Source organism: Lycorma delicatula, chromosome 3 (genome assembly GCF_047948215.1).
Source record: "Lycorma delicatula isolate Av1 chromosome 3, ASM4794821v1, whole genome shotgun sequence".
Taxonomy (NCBI): Eukaryota; Metazoa; Arthropoda; class Insecta; order Hemiptera; family Fulgoridae; genus Lycorma; species Lycorma delicatula.
The window spans coordinates 167,814,214-167,835,467 of record NC_134457.1 but is presented as its reverse complement, the minus strand read 5'-3'; the positions used below and the strand labels follow the sequence as shown (position 1 = coordinate 167,835,467).

General features: G+C 29.7%; 1 protein-coding gene across 3 annotated transcripts in view; it reads right to left on the bottom strand.

The window, feature by feature from the left end:
- jvl (javelin-like) overlaps positions 1-21,254 on the bottom strand; it is a 450,812-nt gene that overhangs the window by 313,824 nt on the left and 115,734 nt on the right. The window contains exon 2 of one of the 3 annotated variants that reach the window (XM_075360967.1): positions 11,991-12,156. The exons of the other annotated variants lie outside the window; for them this stretch is intronic. The gene's annotated coding sequence lies outside the window, so the exon portion shown is untranslated. The remainder of the gene's footprint in view (positions 1-11,990; positions 12,157-21,254) is intronic. 3 annotated transcript variants of the gene reach the window in all.

The window sequence follows — 21,254 nt, the reverse complement described above, 5'->3', positions numbered from 1 at the left end:
GGTTACAGTTTCCATCAGACGAGCTGTTAGAAATTTTAGAAAATATTTAAATACTGTAGATATTATGACTATATAGATTCATAATGAAAATAAATACAGCAGAGTACAATAAGATCGGTGTTCTATCAGCGTTATGCTAATCGGTGCCGCTGAAACACCAAAATTTAACAACGTTAACACCAATACTGTTTAAGGCGGATCGAATCACCAACTGCATCTCGATGCAGATCATTTACGTACATAGTTGCTAATTTTTTCATCGGTTAATATGAGATAGAACACAGCATAAAAATCATCACTTACGGGAAAAACAATCACAACAACGAAAGTAATAATTTCAATGAACAGAATACATATAAACGTCGTCAAAACATCAATCACGAGTAATATTCAATAATAACTCCTTTCATTTTTAATTTATTACCAATTTAGCAAAATAGTATTAATTATGTATTTAATAATAATAATAGATAAAAGACGGGGAAAAATGAAATTGACATCCGGCACCCAGTAAACTGTCATAAATTAATTTATAGGCCAGTTTTAAATTGATTGATAAGTAATAATTGTAACTGTAAAATCGTAATTAATTGTTATTTTAATGGGTAATTGATATAATTTTAGATATTAACTCCGTTATTCAAAATTGTTAATAGACCATAATAGTCATTTAATGATTAAAATAATTAATTGACTTTATTATTATTATTTTAAATATTTGAAACATAAAAAAAAAAGTTAGATCAGTTTATTGAATAATTTTTCTGAAGAAAACCAAAGCAGTTACAATATTAAAGTTTAAAAAAACAACTAGCAAGTTACTTTCAAAGAATAGATTTACAGCAATAATTAACAAAGCGATTTAAAAAAAATTAAATTTCAATAATGCCCTTTCGTCGTAAATCAATGTATATAAAATTAATATTATAGGCAAACCGCTGCATTCATAAATCTAGTAGAATGACCAATTTCTAGAAAAACTATTATTTTTCTGCATTCACTATCTGGAATGCAGAAATGTTTAAGTCAAGGAGTCATTTGGTAGCTGGTTAACTGGCATGTCTCCTGACCTAACTACAGTTAGACGATGAATCTGTTTCTAGAAACTAGCTATGAAAATTAAGTAGGGATCATTTAATTAATGACTGCCTCCAATCATATTTATATACATATATTTATGTATAAGATTTTTTCGTCCACTCTGCCGGATGAAAATCGTTTTCTACCTTAAATTGAGCGTAACTCAAGAACGATATAACCCAAAATGTGATTTGGTATGAAGGAAAGGTGTTGGGCCCAAAAAATCAATTTTAAAGTTTTAATCGTTTTGAGCATATGATACATAACATAAAATTACAAAATCAGCAACGAAACTTAGCTAAAACACCAAAATTAATATTATTTTCAAAAATCATTACAGCAACATCCTTTCTTAACTAAAACCGGAAATCTGCCCTTCGGACGCACTTACTGCGACAGAGTTTTCACAACTCAACTTACATACGCTACGATTCAGAAAAAAAGGTTAGAGGTTTTGTCACGATTAGGCAAAACCTTAATAAGATTTCAGATATACCATCCCTTCAAGTCTGTATGAATTTATAAACAGTCTTTCCCTTAAATGCAGTTTTCCATTGTTTCCAAAGCGAGACCAGTTCACAGTATTTTTCAGTAATACAGTACAATGCAAAAAAAATTCAAAACTGCAATGATATCAGCTACTCCGATCCGGAGTCGCTCCCTTCCAAATTTCCATAAAATAGAGACGTATTTAGAAACAAATACGCTGGAAAGCTTCCAAAAATCGGTGGAAATCTCAAAGAAGCATAACTTCTAACACAACATTAAACGTAGAGGCTCAGCGCTGGGCGATTTGCCAATTAAGATTAATAGTTCTCTTTTGATTCGAATTATAAGCCGAGCTCGCAGAACATGCTTTTGAAAACTTCCTTTTACATCACTTCCAAGCTAACCAAAAGTTATGTTCATTTACTTGTGCACGAACGCGTTCGATGACCTGGGTGATGTGATAAGTAAACATCAATTATCGCCGAGGAGTACGCCCAAGTACTATGGAATTTGATTTACTAGGACCCCCCTTCTATTTAATGTAGGAGTTTCGACAAAATCTCTTATTATTTTCCCCGTACATTTCAGAAACAGACAGTCGTCTTCGGCAACGATATGTTTAAACTCTGCTGGTCTTCTAGCTCTCCGTAACAGCCAACACAATCTGCCGTCAGTTCTCTAATTGTGGTCTTGAGTACCACGCATTAAAAGTAGGTCGTTATCTGGCAAACGGGCGAGAGCTCCATAAAAATCACCTAACACCAAGAACTAGAATGAAGAGCAAATACGGAATCCTATGGGCTTTTAATGATTTACTTAGTTACGTGTAGTTTTAAATAATGTTATATTAATAATACCGGACAACGGCTTCCAGAATCACACGGATAAAAAGAACAGAGACCGTATACAAACATGAAGGCAAATGTGTCACACTAACAATAATAACCGCCAAAACACACGAGTCAATACTTTTCACTTCAAACAGAACCGCGCTATGATACAGTTCTCGACGTCAATCTTCTTTATAAAACCGTATCTCTCTCGACTTTGAATTTCTTTCCTAAATCAGTAGTAACTTGATGATGATCAGTAAATGGCTTTTCGGTTGATACCTGTTAACCACAACCGGATCCCTTTCCCCCCCACAAAAAAAAACCTTACATTTGTATATCATTTCGAAAACAGAAATAGTGAACACGATACTTGTTCATTAATAACTCAAGATCTACGATAATAAATCAATCGATAAAAACGAATACAAATTTATGTTTAACTCATCGGTTTCATTTGTGCCAATCAATTAATTGAACAAAAGTAAGATAATGGACAAGCAAATTAATTTAACAAGCTATTAGTACTGTAGCTTTTTTACGCCCAAATAGGCCGAACTATAATATATTTTATTGGTTAAACAATAAACTACTTATCAAATATACGTCGTCTAACTTACACCAGTGGACGTCCTCGTTTGTGTTCCGATTAACTCAACACAATAAAAAATGAATAAAATCCAAATATGGTAAAATATGAATGTAAGTATACCTAATTATTGACTTAAAAAGATAATATTAATAATAGTTGCTACTGTAAAAAAAAGTTTTATTTTAAACGACTGCGGAAGGAGAGTATGTGTTTGACCATCTTATTTCCATCTATACATATACATATATATATATATATATATATATATATATATATATATATATATATATATATATATAAATGTGCAACATCATAACACCTACAGTTCATTCTGTAAATGCTAAACTGTTAGTGATTTTCATCATGTAATACGTATCGAAAATTTATCTTACAAGCGAGTCAAAAGAAAGAAACTGTAACAAAAGTAGAAATTAAAATTTGAATAGAGATAATGAAAACTAATTACAATTAAAATAAAAAGAACTACGAAAAACCCCCACGTTTAATTGATATTTACAAAACTGTATTAACATATCCTTGAAAAGAGTAGAGTAATTAAATATGTATTATGAAAGAAAAACAGTATAATTCTAACGACTGAGAATTCTCTAACTCTAAATAGGAATTGGAATTATAGAAATTTTTGACGGTAATTTTATTTTTAATTGAAATATACTTAGGATATTATTCATATAACAGCGTTTGCTAACTATCGGTGAAAACTCAATATTTTTTTAAATGATAAACTCAAATCATATTTAAAAACTAGTTCATACAAATTTGTGGATGATCTTTTTTTGTTACTTAATAATTACGTTATCGTTAAATGTATTTTATTAATAGTTTTCTGATTATTTAAACAATATAATGATTATTTCTGAACGATATAACAGTTTTATTTTCATTCAGTTTTATTTGACAACTCAACAGTCGATTAGTTAATATTTTTAGTATCAAATTTATACAATTGACAACCAATAATTGATACTGAATCCTTAGTCAATATCAGTAACGTATTGATTTTTGAAAATAAATTGCTTTTAACAATTTTTTTAAAATATCTAATAGTCAGCCTAAAGGCCGTTTTATAACATGACAAAGATGGAATATTAGATTATGATAACAGAGACAATTATAGCTCTTATGACGTTTAATTTTTAACTACGATCTATAATGATTGTAGTGGAAAGATTTTAACAAGAGAATTTCACGTAAATCATTTTCTACGTCGTCAAATGAAAATATATTTATCCTTTAAATAGTAATTTTATGGCGTCGTAATTATATGCATCATGATGTGAGAAATAATACCTAATAAAACTTATAGAACATAATTAAATTTTACTTTTAAAATAGAAAAATATTAACGCTTTTCATAAACAGATAATTTAATGTTAATTTTTAAAGTGTTAAAATTTTAATTTACTAATGAATTTGTGAAATGTAAAATTCAGTGAATAACATTTTATATACATTTTACATTAACTGCAAAGTAATATTAATTAGTATTATGCCAGTAATTAAATAGTGACAACTTCTTATCAAGCCATCTTCTTATTTTATGTGAAATCTGATTAACGAATTGTATTTGTAGCAGCAGATTTATCTTTTTTTATGTTTACCGTAAAGAAAAACTATTAATTCACACTTGCTGTAGAATTATTCCAATTCCTGCACCAATCCTCAGATTTCGTAAAAATAAATTTTGTAATCGCATATAGAAAATAATGATAAAATAAATAAATATTGTTAATTTAAGGCGGTGAGAAGACTTATTTTCTTATTTATTTATTATTCAACTTACTTACAACACAATTATGAAATCATTATTGTTATTATAATTTAAAACCGCAAATAATATAACTTTATGTAACTTATATTAATCATGTAATTTAATTTACTTGATGGCAAGTCTTCTATTAAACCATCGTTTATTATTTTTTCCTTATACAACTTGATCGCAACATTTAGTTTGAGTAGATCATGACTAAATCACTAAAAAAAATCTATTGATACACAGGCATAATTCAGCGATACTACAAAGGTTCCGTGAAGCCTGAGAAACAGATACAATTCTACGATAACGTAATGTAATACTAGGATATGAATACCTATCTTACCGGAGTAATTAAAATTTAGGATTAATTAATGGCAACTATCATGGCACAAATAAAATATTTATATTTCAAAATACAAAAAAAAAATTTCAAGAAAGTACATTAAAATAAAATTAGTTCTTATCTAATCTGATGTTAATTATTTAACGACAGTATAAATTACCATGGTTTATCTAAGATCATTAAATGTTATTATTTGTTAAATAGTAAGACTCAAACAGAAATTAGAAAAAAAATATTTTAAAGTAAAACACCTTAATTAAATGTAGATAATATAAAAGACAAACAAAATGGATACATAAACATATATGCGAACGACCTAACAATGTTATAAAGCACACAAAATTGTCATTTTCAAAATCGACAACCGAATAACATTATCACTTACAGAGCAACAGACAAGCTATTAAATTACTAAGAATAGTAAATCTAAAACTTATTAAACCTTCTTTCGTTTTGTAATATCTAATGATGTCTTTATTTTCTCCACAATTAGGATAAATCTAATTAACATAAAATTAAATTATACAATATCATATTTTTAATCTGTATAACTAATAAAATTTTGCTTAGACATAGTATAAAAAATCTGATGTGTACAACACATTCCTTGTACGCTTATTAAATTACATACACACATTTCTTTAAAACGAAAAGTACATAAAATTGTAATACGATTCTAAATTATAATTATCAATTAATATTAAGTAATCAGATGTTTCCCCAAATCTTATGTGGACATCATATGACTTCCTTGTACGCCTATTAAATTACATATACACATTTTTAAAACTACATAAAATTTTATTTCACTAGTAACGTCTGATTAGTTAATTTTGTTGTTATTACTGAATTATTATTTATTGTAAATTTTTTTAAAAATCACAGGTTAATAATTATTAATAAATCAATATATTTAAATAAAAAAATAAAAAGGAAATGAAGTCGCATTCGAACTTATGTGCCTTCCTCTTGTAAAATAAAAATATTTCATTAATTAAAATTTTATTTGCCTATAACTCTGTAACCAATGAAAATAAGTACCACTTATGATATCGTTGTAAAGCTCTCAATGAGGGCTGATTACTGCAGTTAAGAAAAAGTCCAAAATCCAAATCTGTTTGAATTTTGGGCTTTTTTGGACACCTTTGGTCCAGTCGATTGCAATCAAAAGGGGAGGTGCACAATTAGATGTTGTTACAACAGTCCTAAATCCAAAATTTCAACATTCTACGGCTAATCGTTTTTGAGTTATGCGAGATACATACGTAGGTACGTACAGACGTCACGTCGAAACTAGTCAAAATGGATTCAGGAATGATTAAACTGTATATTTCCATTGAAACCTGAAAACCGAAATTTTTCGCAATCACAATACTTCCGTTACTTCGTACAAGGAAGTAATAAAGTAATATTATATATATATATATATATATATATATATATATATATATATATACATCCATTAAATAAATATAATACAGATGTTTAAAAGAACTAATACTTAAACCAACATACATAATGCATGCCGCGATAGAAGCCTTTAAAGAACAGCCACACACGTTTCTTATAACATGATGCGGTTAAAAAGAAGAAACCTTGTCGAATAATAATCCGTGCAAAGTGTGAAAAAGTATACACAGATTATAAATGAAGCGGAAACGATGTATAGGTGCTCGTATTCGAGTGTAAATTTACACAATCAAGTTCATAATAATCATTTCTGTTCAAGTGAATCTAAAACGTAACCGGCATCTGTTTACAACTCAAAAAGTCAGAAAAACAGATATACTGTTTAATTTAACTAATTGTATGGGTTTATAGTTTTCACGGATCGGTATATTATAAATCGATAGGTTTGGTGCATTATTCGATCCTATGGTACTACAAACTGTACTCGAATTAATGAATTATCTTCGGTTCCTATTACCCGTATGACTTCTCCCTTTAATTTTCCACGAATATATTAATTTATTTATAATATTTCATTCGAAACAAAAAAAGTGTTTCATTTCAATTCCAGTAAATCTGGAAAATTCCGTTATCGATTTAAAAATACATTTTTTTTAAATACCATCCATTACCGAAAATCACGTGATCGTATCGTAATAAGAGAATAATGCAGAACGGCAAAGTTTAATTTCATCATCTCGTAGCTCACGTTTTGTATAGTTCCCCCCTCCCCAAATACTTGTATAATCTTGACCTTCGCTGAATGACAGAAATATATCAATATGTTGACAAATTACAACCGTAACAACGAGGTACCTTTTTTTTATATGGTATATTTTTTTACCTAGTTTGGTATGAACAACAACGAATCTGTAGCACCTTAACCGACAGGAAGTTCGGATTCCAATACGTAGGAATAGTTCATGTTATTTATTCAAACAAATTATATGAACAATAAAAGTTAGAATGAAATGCGATAAAGTAAAATTTAAAATAGCTAGACATAGACGTGCAAATTGGACTACAGGAATTATGTATTGGAGTCGCCCAATTAAATTTCCATTAAATTTTCCGTTCTATCATACAGGCTGTTAATTCCACTGTTCTTACTACTTATGACTACAAAAGGCATGTTCTTATAATTTAAATATTCTTTTTCATGCATCCGGATGAGTTTGTACGGTTCAAGCGACTAAGTAGACGAAGATCTCGATGCATAATAATCATAAAAAAAGCATGAAATATGCGATGTAATAATTGCGACATCAAAGCTGAAAGATGATTGCAGCAAAAAATCATTCCTAGCAGAGCCAATAATAACGTCATCTTATTTCACCGATTAGTCGCGGTATACCGGACGAATCTCCAACTGAGAAAAGGTAATGTATATAATGTGTTGCTCCTCGACAGAAAGGGTAATGCACAGTCTATCTCGGGCTTTCTCACGGCTGTGAAACACATAGAGCACCGGAGGAGGAACAAGAGACACCAAAACACAGCTGTCTTCAGTGAAGTTAATGTTCATTCTAGATCGATCAACAATATGTTGAACAAAGTAAAAATTTCGATTGTATCACTTGCATTTCGGTGGGTTTGACATGCTGATGTGTAGATAATACATATTATGGGTGTATTCGCTACTAGCATAGGAAGGTTTTTATACGTAGGAAGCTATCATCAGCTTTCGTGATAAAACGTTTTTCATTTTTTTTAGTACAAAATTGTTGTCTTTTCCTTGGTTTTTTCCAGAGATGCTAATTTCTGTTTTACATATATCACTGAATTGGTAAATAATTATACCTAGAATAAAACAGATATACCAGTATTTAGGCCGTCGGTTAATAATATAATCTTTAACAAATGTTATCTTTATATAACTGAATACATATTTTACAATTTTTTAATACATATTTATAATAAATAAGTAAATAAAAACCACCGAAGTACATCATTGAGTTTTGATTAAGTAAATGCAATGTAAAACTTTACGATGAGAAAGTTGGTGTTTGGTGTGCCGTTTCCGGTAATCGTATAGTGGGTCCAATATTTTTTAACCGGACTGTCAATACACAAGTTTACCTCACAATTTTCGAAGAATTCTATGGGCAATTAACTGATAATGAAAAAAATACAGCTTCTTCCAACAAGACAGAGCAACGTGTCACACATCAAAAGTTTTATTGAATCGCGTTCAGGCAGCTTTCACAAATGAACGAGCTGTCAGCAGAGGACGGTGGCCTCCACCTTCCCCAGAGTTGTCTACTTGGGATTTTTTCCTTTGGGGTTCCTTAAAGGAGTGAGTTTATGCATCTAATCTCTACAATATTGATGGACTGAAAGTGAACATTCAACGCAATTGACAACAACGTTTTGCGTCAGATGACTCTTAATATGATCAGTCGAGCATAAAAGAGCATCGATGCCCAGAGTGGTCATTTTGAACATCTTTGGTAACAATAAGGTAAATAAATGTAACATGTTTCTTTTAATTCATCCGTATCATTCATAAAATTTCATTCCAACATAACCTACCGATTCTGCAGCGGTTACGTTATGAGTTTGGTTTTATGTTGCTCACCCTTTGTTACGGAGTTTCTTTTCCTCCCGCACGCTTGCAGTAGCTATAAAAGTAATATAATATTAGAAATTGCATCGCATATTTTATATATTGTATTAACGAGAATAATTACAAAAATTAGGACTCACTTCCCTTAACGATACAAATCCATTCCGCCGTCTCGCATAGTAAACACCAGACACGCGTAACGAACGACAGCATAAACGTTAGCGTTATGAAATATTAAAACGTAAAAGGTAAAAATAAAAGGTAAAGGTAAAAATATCAATAACTTCTTGAAGAATTTTCCAGTAATAATAAGAATGTACTTCGATGAGAACAAATCACATCGGCGCATTTCGGTGATAAAGCGTCAATTAATACGACAGGACCTCATTTTAGCGGGATATTTTATATTAAAAAGAGAAAATCGGTTAAAAAATCTAAGCTTTCTTCTACAGAAGAAAGAATACACATATTTATGTCAAAAATAAACAAACACACCTACACAGAATACAGTTATACGAATGTTTTCGTATAACTGCCACAATTTGTAATGAATAATCTTTATTTATTTTAATTTTATGTCGTAAAAAAATTATTTCTTTCTTGACCTACTAATAGTATATAAAATGAATCTGGCCACCTGTTTTAAAATGGGAAAAAACAACCAGTCAACATCACACAAGCTTAAAAAGGATGAAAAGTAGCTAGTTAGTCACAAATGTTCAATTTGTTAGTAGCTGCTTTTAAAACTTATTATTATAGGACCGGTCAATCTAGTTTATATATATATATATATTCCTATTTATTACAATTTTTATATATACAAACACAGTTAAGAAAGCAGAAGATGAAAGAAGTCGAGAGGACAAGTAAAGAGGAAAAGAGAAAAAAGAAACGAGATGATCGAGGTATTATAACAACTAGATCTTGGAATATTATAAAAAAAGTACTTCAAATATAACTGTGTACCCACCATGCCGTTGGCTTTTAACAAGAAAATTGGTCGCGGCCACGGGTTTTAAACCTTTTTGTTAAAACATCGCTTAACAAAAAAAAACAAAAAAATCACCATTATTGAAAAAAAAAAGTATATATATATATATATATTGCAAACTAAGTAACAATAGTAAAAAGAGTAAAGAGAAAAGATTAAGTAAAAGAAATAAACAAATGAGTAAACGGCTGCAAAGGGAACGTTTTGTCGGTTCAGAAAATATACAAAAGAAAAAGAAATACTTAAAACTGTGGGAGAAAGATAAGTAATATGCCCTGATGCAGTAGCAGCAACGGCAAGAAGTTGTAACTCAGTCGTTATAGTCCTGTGAACAGTTAGATGTATTAGGTATAGTTTTATACTATAATGGTTTGCTTGCTATACATAGTAAAAAAAAAAAGAATAAGAAATACACGTATCTCTTCGTCTGGTCAACCGTTACACTGTACCTACGTACCAACGTTTGTTCGAGTTACCTTCAATAACTTTGTGTTATTTATGTGATTTTTTTTATTTAATGGTTGTTTATATAAAATATGATATAATTTTCTATAATCTATAACAACGTCTACACTCATCCGTAAATAGATAAATAAAAAACTACGCATCCTTATTCTATTATCAAAGAAAAAAATATATAGCTTAGTTGAAGTAGAAACAAATTTTAGTCTGACAAAAAATGTATATATATTTTTTTTATTTAAAAAAAAATCATAAAACCGTTACAATGATACCAAAATACACTCAACCAAATCACCATCACGTTATTATTATTATTACTACTACTATTCTTTTTCTTCTTGTTATTTTTTTTTAATATTATTTTTATTATTATTTACCAGTTGAATGAATAAAATAGATAAATACATTTTTTTAAATAATCTTTAGATAAGTGACAAAAGCAACGATAAAAAAAGGCAAAATCTGAGGAAAATTAACAGAAAAATTATGTTGGCTATCACATGAAATTATGTTGAGTAGGTGGTTGCAAGCTACATCATATCGGGTATTATTACTTTAAAGACTTCAAGAAAGAAATAAGATCTTAAATGGACAGCTTCGTTTCACACCAGCTGTTTTTTGGAGACCGATCCTAAATATAAAATAAAGTAAATGCTCAAAAAAATAAAAAACATCTTCAAATTAACGCCCGCCGGGCTGGTCTTGTGATCAAACTCGTCGCAAATCAGTTGTTTAACAGCTGATTTTCGAATTCGAAGGTTCTGAGGTTCAAATTCTAGTAAACGTTAGTTGTTATACGGATCTGAATATTAGACAGTGTATACCGGTTACTTTGATGGTTGCAGTTCAATTAACCATTTCCGGAATGGTCGGCCTGAGTCTGTACAAGACTACACTTGATTTACAAGTCATATATATCATCCTAATCTCGTTGGGCCCTGTGGGGTGGGAGAGTGGGGTTGCTCATCGTTCACTAGTTGAACAGATTGCAACGTACACATTAGGAAAAAATTAATTAATTAACGCTCCAAACTGTACAGGAATAATATTCTTTTGTAGGTATATTCAAATTTTATTTTTCGTCAAACGGACACATTTTCATTTTTTTTAAAGGAAGTTCTTCTAAACTAAATTTTGTTCAACTTATTTATGTGGAAGATGTAAAAAGAAAAATGCCAGTCGTTTTGATTTATCATTCGACTCATCAAAAGTATAATGGATTTTACAGCTTAATACGACGCAGGCTGATATCATTCAGAAATTAACTGAATTTCTGAACGGAAATTAGAGGAAAACTAAGTTAACGACCTCTAAAAAAAAAAGAAAAAGAATTATATTTACAAGCGATTTTGAACACTCTTTTGACTAGTATAGTTTATATGTATGCACGTATTGTATATAATAAACTTACAGTAAAATAATGTTTATTCCGTCATTCCAGACATCTTTACTTCAATCAGTAGCGCTCTGTTTACTTCATTCCTCAACAATACTTTGCGTATTTTTTCTAATCCAAGGTTTTTCACCTGTTTCTTGTGGACGGCTTCGTTTCACACGTTGTTTTTTTGAAGGGCTACCTAAATATACAATAAATAATTAGAAAAAAAATAACTTCAGATTAACGCCCCAAAAATTTAATATTATTTTTTTAATTATTCATTAAATTTCGACGTCGACGGTAAATTACATATAAGTAAATTGTAGAATGGTATCTATTTTATGGTTTTGACTTCAAAACTCAAAAATTATTTTTTAGCGAGCTTTTTAAATCTGATCTTATTTTGTACAACATTTATTTTATTTGAAAGATAGAATGTACACGTTTATTTGGTTGCGAACAATGCTGTTATTGTAGGTAGTAAAAATCTTTAATCCCTTACCTTTTTTTAACGTCTTAGTTTTTTCGACTTACTATTTGACTAAGGAAAGTATAACAATTTTAAAAAAACCTAATTTTTTGGTAAAAAACTGAATTTAATGGATTTTGTGGTAAAAAAAAACCTACAGTTTTGAATTTACACAGAATCTGTAATTCTTTTACGTTTTTGCAGCTATTTACACAAAGAGAAATCTTCGTCAAATTTTAATTTTCAACGAAATCGGATAGTCCATTTTAATAAGGCTTCAAGAATAGAACTCCAGGTTATATCACTCGTCTAATAGCGTAATATTATTACTGTAATAAGCACACACTGATGGTTAATTGATCATCTGGATCGATATCGATCTCAGTAGCGAAGTGGTAACGTTTCGGCTTTTCATTCGGAGATCCTGATTCGAATCCAGGATAGGTAAGGATGGCATTTTTCATAGGCTAAAAAATTTTTATTTCACATTGCAATAGGTAAAGAATTTTTAGAATTTTACGGGTTCGAATTGCATGCAATAATTCGAATTACCTAATTATATTTGAAACAATTATTACTATTATTAAAAACAAAACAAAAAATTCAAAGATTCAGATATCTTGTCAGAATTACTTTGCTTACTCAAAAATTAATCCAAGTAGTACTGAAATATTACGATGAAAGTTCAATGCGGGCTAAAAGCCTATAAAATTTGTTATAAGCTCGTAGTTTTCTGTTGAGAAAAAAACGAAAAAAAATCTCGGTAAATAACCATCAATGTTTTTAGTTTTACTCAATTAGTGACACTGTTCTTAATGGACCTGAATCTGTAGAAGACCGAATCTTGACTAGAAACTGACATAATAGATGTTATGAAGCAGTATCGTAAAATTGAATAGACTCAACATATCTTCTATTATATATTGACAAGAAATTATTAGTTATTTTATACGAGAAAGAAGTTTCTTAAAAGAACGATAAGCAAATCAAAGAATTATCATGCGAGAAGTAGGGAGAAATGCTCTCACATACAGAAAATACGCTTTATGTTTTATACAGACGGATTTGAATACTAGATCGTGGATACCGGTGTTCTTTGGTGGGTAAGTTTCAATTAACCACACATTTCAGGAACGGTCGACTTGTGACTGTACAAGACTAACCTTCATTTACATTCATACAAATCATCCTCACTCATCCTCTGAAGTAATACCTTACGGTGGTTTCGGAGACTAAACAGAAAAAAGAGAGGTTTCATAGAGAACAAAAACTGTCAAACAGAACAACATGAATTCAAAAAATAATTATTATTTTAGATTCCGAAAGGTTTGAAGAAACTGTCTTATTCATAAAGCTACAATCCCAATTTTTTAAAACTTCAAATAAAACAAATTGTTTCTGATCTTTCATACCTTAAAAACATAACATTTGTCAAAATGTCCCTTTGCTGTTTCGTTATAATTAAAATCCTATTGGTATCCCAATTTTAAAATTAGAAATAAAGTACTCGTGCACCCCTAAAAATTTATGAAATAAATAGAGTGATATTCCTCCCAAATACCTGAAGCATTTAAATATAAATCACTTTCAAATAACAAACATTTCTTAAAGATTTCTTTTTTATTTATGTACGCTTTTTCCAAATATTTCTTGAATTAGGTTTGAGGGCTACATTTTGTTTTTTTTCTTTAATAACCGGAAGTCGATCGACTTTAATATGTTATCAAAACTTGCTTTAAATTACTCAATTTTTAATAAAACCGATTTCTGGTTCTTTCAGTTGTACAATTAACAATAAAATACAGGAAGGCCAATATATATATATATATTTTTTTTTTTGTAATTACTTTATAATTATAATATTAAATTACAAAGTTTAAAGCGTAAAACGAGGCTATAATAATAATAATATTCATTATTTTAAGGATTACGTTACGTTTTGTGGAATAATTTTATTCTGTAAGTCGTGACCATAAGTTAACGGATCTTTAATCATTTCAATTACAAATGAAATTAATTTGTATTACTAGTTTTTATTTTAATAATAAATTTATTCTAATAGCTTTAATAACGATATTAAAAATATACTTTTTATAAGAAAAAATATACTTTTTATAAGAATACACTGTAATACTAAGTAGTCAGTCAGCCCGTTATAATGAATTTTAGAATAACTGGGGCGTAATACGTACAAAAAGTAAAAAAGCATCACAGCATATTCCACTACGGCTAATAAATAATATTGTAATTATTTTAACGCTTCATGTACCTATTATTCATCAAGTTTGCAATATTTTAACCTAGATTCAGTAAGTAATAGGTTTTTTTTTTATATACAACTTCGTACTAAAATACGTAGTACAAAATACATACAACTTAATTCGAATATTTTAATTAAGTCTGAAATTATTATATATGTAAATGTTAAAACCCGTTAATAATAATAATAATAATCATGACTATTTAAATAACAAATCTTTTCCAACACTTGAAAAACGCTGACCTGAAAATAAGACTTTTTATTGAACAACTTACAACAAAACAAAATTCAGATTTTAAGTTGAATAAATAGGTCACGAAACAACCAACACAATTTATATTGGATCTTACAAGAAAGCAATATGATATTTTAAATTCCGAAAATGTAACTGTATTAAGATTTTTCCATAGGTGACAATCATAAATAAAAAAATAAAAAAGTAAATCACAGAAAAATTGACACAATCATACCGTCTGAAGAAAAACATCATCTTCTGGATCTTTTACTCGGTATGATAAAACAGCGTAGTACAAAAATAACGAAACTCACAGTTATAAAACTTCGGCAATCTTTCGCACATTAAAATGTTTTATTTTGTAACGACGAGAAAAATGGGTACAAAGTGCAACGATCCAAGAGAAACGGGTGAAAAAGTGCAAAAACACTCGCCAGATAAATTTAATCGATCAAGAATTTTGATTATCAGCATGAAAACTCAATTCAACCTCAATAATATCAGTTTTATAAAAAAAAATCTACCCCGGTGCAGGAGAAAGTAATAAACAAAATTAATGTCTTGTTTGATAACCGGATAATTTTTTCTTTATTTTACAAAAAAAGGAGTTTTTTGGATTTTTTTTCAGATCATCTCGAACTACGTGGTTTAAGAACAAGATATATTCCATTTATAATTCAGACCGAAACGATTTTTTTAAATGAAATGATTTAAGTTTCGGTTGATGATGAGTTTAATAAAAAATTATTTCCATCGAATTAAAAGAGCTTTGTGAAATTAAACTTTAATCAAAAACGTTGGTAAACATGTAACAATATTAAACATCAAGTAGAATGAAAAATTGCAATTCCTATGTGTTTCCAATAGCGGTTTTTATTTTTTTTTATTTCTCAAAAACTGTGATCGTAATAAAAGTCTACAGTAACTAACTTAGGCCTTCGAATGTTAAGGGTACGTGACCGGTTCATTTCCAACCGGAAGCACAAGTTATTAGATTGTAATTAACTGAATTAAACAGGCTTTCACTATTAACTATTAACTAAAGATCGAGTTAATTATGAATAATGTAGTATATGCTAAAAATTAATTACACTACGACGGCTAAACAAAAAACGCACGTACATCCTCAGAAGCGTAGAAATAATCGCGCGTAAATAGAAAATAACAATCGTGCGTCAGTAAGGGCAGAGAGAAGAGGACGGCGCGAGTAGATGAACCGCATCATACAAAATTGTCAGTCCACGGTAACATCCAAATGAAATAAACCGAAAGCTACAAAAATCAGCACAACACGTACACTTCCTATTTTAATACAAATCTTAATTTTGTAGGTACAGTTGGTAAAGCGTCTAAGATTAAATCGGTATGATTAGTTTTCAAACGCTTCAACAAATCTGTCGGTAATTCATACATTCCAAAACATCAATAACAAAATTAATTTTACAAACAGATATTAAAAAAATAACTAAAATTATTAATTTTATAATGAATTTTTTTATACGATTAAATTTCACATAGACATAATAATGTAACAAAAAAGTAATCATTGAAGATACAACGTCCGACATCACGTAAGTGTGTACATGATACGTACAAGCTATATTCATATATTACAGTAAGGAATTGCATAATCAAAAAACCACCGATAGCAATAACTGTATATTGCGAAAGAAGATATCAAAATTCAATTATCAGTCCAATATGATACTGCGTTTAAAAACCGAATGAAAAAAATTATACATGATTACCGTGCTATTAGCGTTTCGGGTCTGTTATTAATCTAAATAGTGTTTTAATAATTTTCTTTCCTTTCACAAAAAAAAACGCGTATACAAACACAAACAAGTTTGCATATAAAAAAACTAATGTTGAAGAAACTAGTAAATAAAATTAAAGGAAGAGGGAGGAGATGACGTCAATAAAAAAGGGTTTAAGTGAATACAAGCGGGAGAGGGAGTGTAAATGAGAGTGAAAGGGCGAGAAAGAGAAAATATATTACATTTTAACATATCCTAACTACCTTCTTTGACAATGAGAGTAATACTGTAATATAATAATATAATTGAAATTATTGCAACAGAAACGCGTGAACTAATATTTCATCAATTTTATGAACACAACACACTTGGAAGTACAAGTAACTCCTGCACGCACGCGCACGGATATTACACATTAATTCTATGAAACGAGTAACTCAATTCACATCTTAGCCAACGTTTTTAAAATTGTATGCATTAAACACATATACGTACGCGATGTACCGATGTAGGCTAAATACCGTAATGAAATCTGGTGGTGTTCAGACACGCGTAGTTCCATCTGGTACTAATTATTATGAAATAAAGGTATAAAAACATCATATTCCGCATAAAAAGGAATTATTATTTTATAATTTAAAGGATATTATATTATTTTATTGAATAAAAACTGCTTTTTGCAAAGCCGAACGTAGACAGGATAAAATAACATTAAAGAAAATATAAATGCATACGGAATAACAATCTCCCTGATGAATAGAGGAGATGTATACAATACAATATTTCTCGGTAGAAATAGTGCATTAATTAATCGCTTTAATCTTTCTTATGACTATTATTAGTGTAAATCATCTTAGGTACAAGAAACACCGATCGCAGTTTATTTCTCTGAAAATAATGATGTTCACTATATAATTAGTCCTTGAAGTGAATAGAGTGAAGCGATCACTAGTATGGCTGAATATACTTGCATTTCAGCGGTATTAGCATATCGATGTGCGACCGCATTATTTAGCTCGGTGAAGAAGGCGACGGGAAACCACTTTAATCATTTTCCCTTAATATGCCTGACTTACAATCCTTATTAATCATGAAGTTGGCGATGTAATTTTCGGGAATGATTTGTAACGCTTACCAGATCACCTACAACCATTACAGTTATAGCGCAACGTACATGTACGATACAGTTTATTCGAGTAAAATGTTATGGAAAACTAAATTCTTTATTGGCAAAAATTTAATCAACTGTAAGGGGTAAAAAGATAATCGGTAAACGACATTCAGGCAGGTTGAAAAAACAAACAGGCAGGTAGAGGATCCGTGCATCATTTTAGTACGACAATAAGAATTGCAACAATTTTTTTTTTTTAAGGAAAATAGAGATAAAATTAAATGTACTCAAATTCAGATAAAATTATATGGATAGATTATTTATTATAATTCATCGAGAAGGAAAATTTATGGAAGGAAGGTCTTATAGGGAGGCTCCAGCCGCATGCCTACTATATGTAGGCTACGCCGATCTTTGTCTTCCTTTAAACGCCTTTTTTCTCCGTTATGTTAAGACCGCATACGCCGATTATACATAGACCCTTCGGTCAATATCTGAAATTCATGCCCTTAAGGGAAGAAAAAAGAAAAAGATACGTAGGGGAGATAATTATTATCTCACCTAATAATAAGTATTGCATATAATATAAGTATTACATATGATTCAACGCCTATGTTGAAACGCCAGAGGGTGTTAAAGTAAGGTGAATATGAGAGTATAATACTATCGATCAGTGGTAAAGATGCTGTGAAAATCTTCTTATTCTTCGCGATCCAGTAACGATAACAGAAGCGAGATCGATTATTTCTGGGGAAATCTACTAAGTAAAAACGATTTCAGTTTCTTTGTTATTTTCTTTTATTTTTAACATAGTTTTGTAATTATCAAACTGTACCGCATTAAATTTCTGATCAACATAACAATAAAATAGCCGACGCGATAATATTAGATAAAAATAACACGAAACGTTTGTTTTTTTTGGTTACGTAATCATAAAGTCTGAAGTAATAATAGACAATAGGAATTAGTTTTAATAAAACTAATCCTTGGTAACCTATATAACTTTTGTATCATATATATATATCGATAACTACATATGACATAACTAGTATTGATTATCAAATTTAACTGTAATATAAAAATTATATAACGAAGAAACAATATATATTTTTATACTCTAATCGATGACTTACCAATGCAATGCTACGAAGGACAAATGTATACCGACCACATTTAATATGTTATTAATAACCAACCAAAGCTTGTTGCTTACCTGTAACAAAAGAAAAAAAACAATAAGAAACTGAACTCATAAAATAATAATTTTTTTTTCTACGGCTGTATTATAACGTTTGAATTACGCGGCTGGAACCTGTATGATAAAGAGGGTCATTATGAAAAAGATTTTCATTATGATACAAGCGTTCAACCGATCACAAGCCTATTCTTTTCAACCACTGACCGATTAGAAGCGGGTATTGTTATCAGCTGTTTTTTACTATGATTTTAATCCGATTTAGTAGACCGCAAGCGGTGGTTATTTTGAAGTACACCAGAAGATAACTAAGTTGCTATACTACACTGTTTATCCTTTTGTTAATTACGTCGGATAATCTGAGAAAGAAATGTTTTTAACACCGATCGATATTAAAGAAAAGGCATAGCTTACGACTAATAACCTATTGCCACAGAAATTTAATGTTTAATGTATCCTCTGAAAATTAAAATAAAACTTTTCCGTAAACAATGTATTCTATTACTGATTTAAATCAATAACCCCAACATTTTCTCAGCCGTAGAGAAAAAAAAATACAGTATGCAACTAGTGCATTAATGCACACTTTTTCTTTGCATTCGTGCATTAATGGCTATCATTACAGAATAGACATTGACCTACATTTATAATGAATTTTTAACATCTTTTTTACTTTTCAGAAGTCGCAATTTGATTTTTTGAAAGTTTTTCTTTTTGAATTTTATTTAAATGGTTCACTTAAAATAGAATATTTACTGAACTGTAAATATTATTTAATATTACTGCTCCGAATCATATCAAAATGATACTTCCTTTAGCAAATATTTTTACATTATTAGCCGGTAAACCGTTGATTAAATGATGTAATTCCATCGAGTAGGCTTAGAGGCAATTGATGCATCTATTATTACAGAGATTTATCCCATAAAGTATAATTTCAGGTAACTAGATATTCCGATTAAAGCAGTTATGAAGAGTTAAAGTAGCATCGTCGCGATAATGTTTTAACAGCAACTGTGTAAAGAACAAGTAGGCTTTGTTTAACGTAACCAATTTGCCATGCAAGAAATACATTTTAATGTCTTAAAAACAGACACATATGAACGACGATGATAGGTTATGGGAAATTCAATTATTGGTTAGGAAAGATCGAGAACTGTTGATGAGAATGTCATCGTTCGATCGATAAAACGGAGAACATAAGTTTAGCTGATACTTATTCTACAACTTTTAGGATCTATGCCGAGCGTGGCGTCTAATTAGAAAACGACGGAAAACTTAATATAATGTTTACTAATTCATAGATGATTTCTGATCAACATAACAATAAAATAGCCGACGCGATAATATTAGATAAAAATAACAAAGAAACGTTTGTTTATTGTTTTTTTTTACGTAATCATAGTTTTGTTTCTGCTGTTGCAGGTACTGATCGAAAATCCGTTGAATATTATTAACGGATCCATTCCTAAATTTCTTACCATGTGAGAAAGAATTTCACGTGTTTCTGATTACAGTCAGAGAAAGTCTATCTATAACCAGCCTAAACGGCTTAACTTAAAAGGAAAAATGTTGGACTTTTTCTTAACTGCAGTAATAAGACCTCACTGAGAGCTTTTCAACGATATCATAAGCGGTACTTATTTTCATTGGTTCCAGAGTTATAGCCAAATATAATCTTAATTAATTAAATATTTCGATTTTATAAGGGGAACGCACATTGGTTTAAATCAGACTTCATCTCCTTTTTTTAACCTTTTTTTTAATGTAAATATTTTAGTTTATTAATTATTATTAACCTCCGCTTGTAAACAAGTTAGAATAAATAATAATTCAATAATAAGAATAAAAAAAAGTTATGAAAAAATATCAGAAGTTATTAATAAAATAAAATTTTATATACTTTTCATTTTAAAAAAATGTGTATATATAATTTAATAGGCGTACAAGGAAATCATGTGGTGTCCACATCAGATATTTTACATTCATACTGTTAAATGAGTAGTGATCAGTCGGTTTCATCTGATTCCCTTTTTCAAACCGGTCTAATGCGACCACGTTACTGCTATCGTTAGAACGTCTCAACACTCCCATCCCACCTGCTTCTTGTTGCACTTATACCTTTTTCGGGATTTATTCCTTATTTAGTTATCAAATTGGGTCGATGTTTTAAAAAATTTCCCCAGGCTGATACATACATCCTTTAAGAAGCAAAGAAAATGTAAGGAAATATAGACGGATAAAAGAAAAAGAAATATATCTTCGAGAAC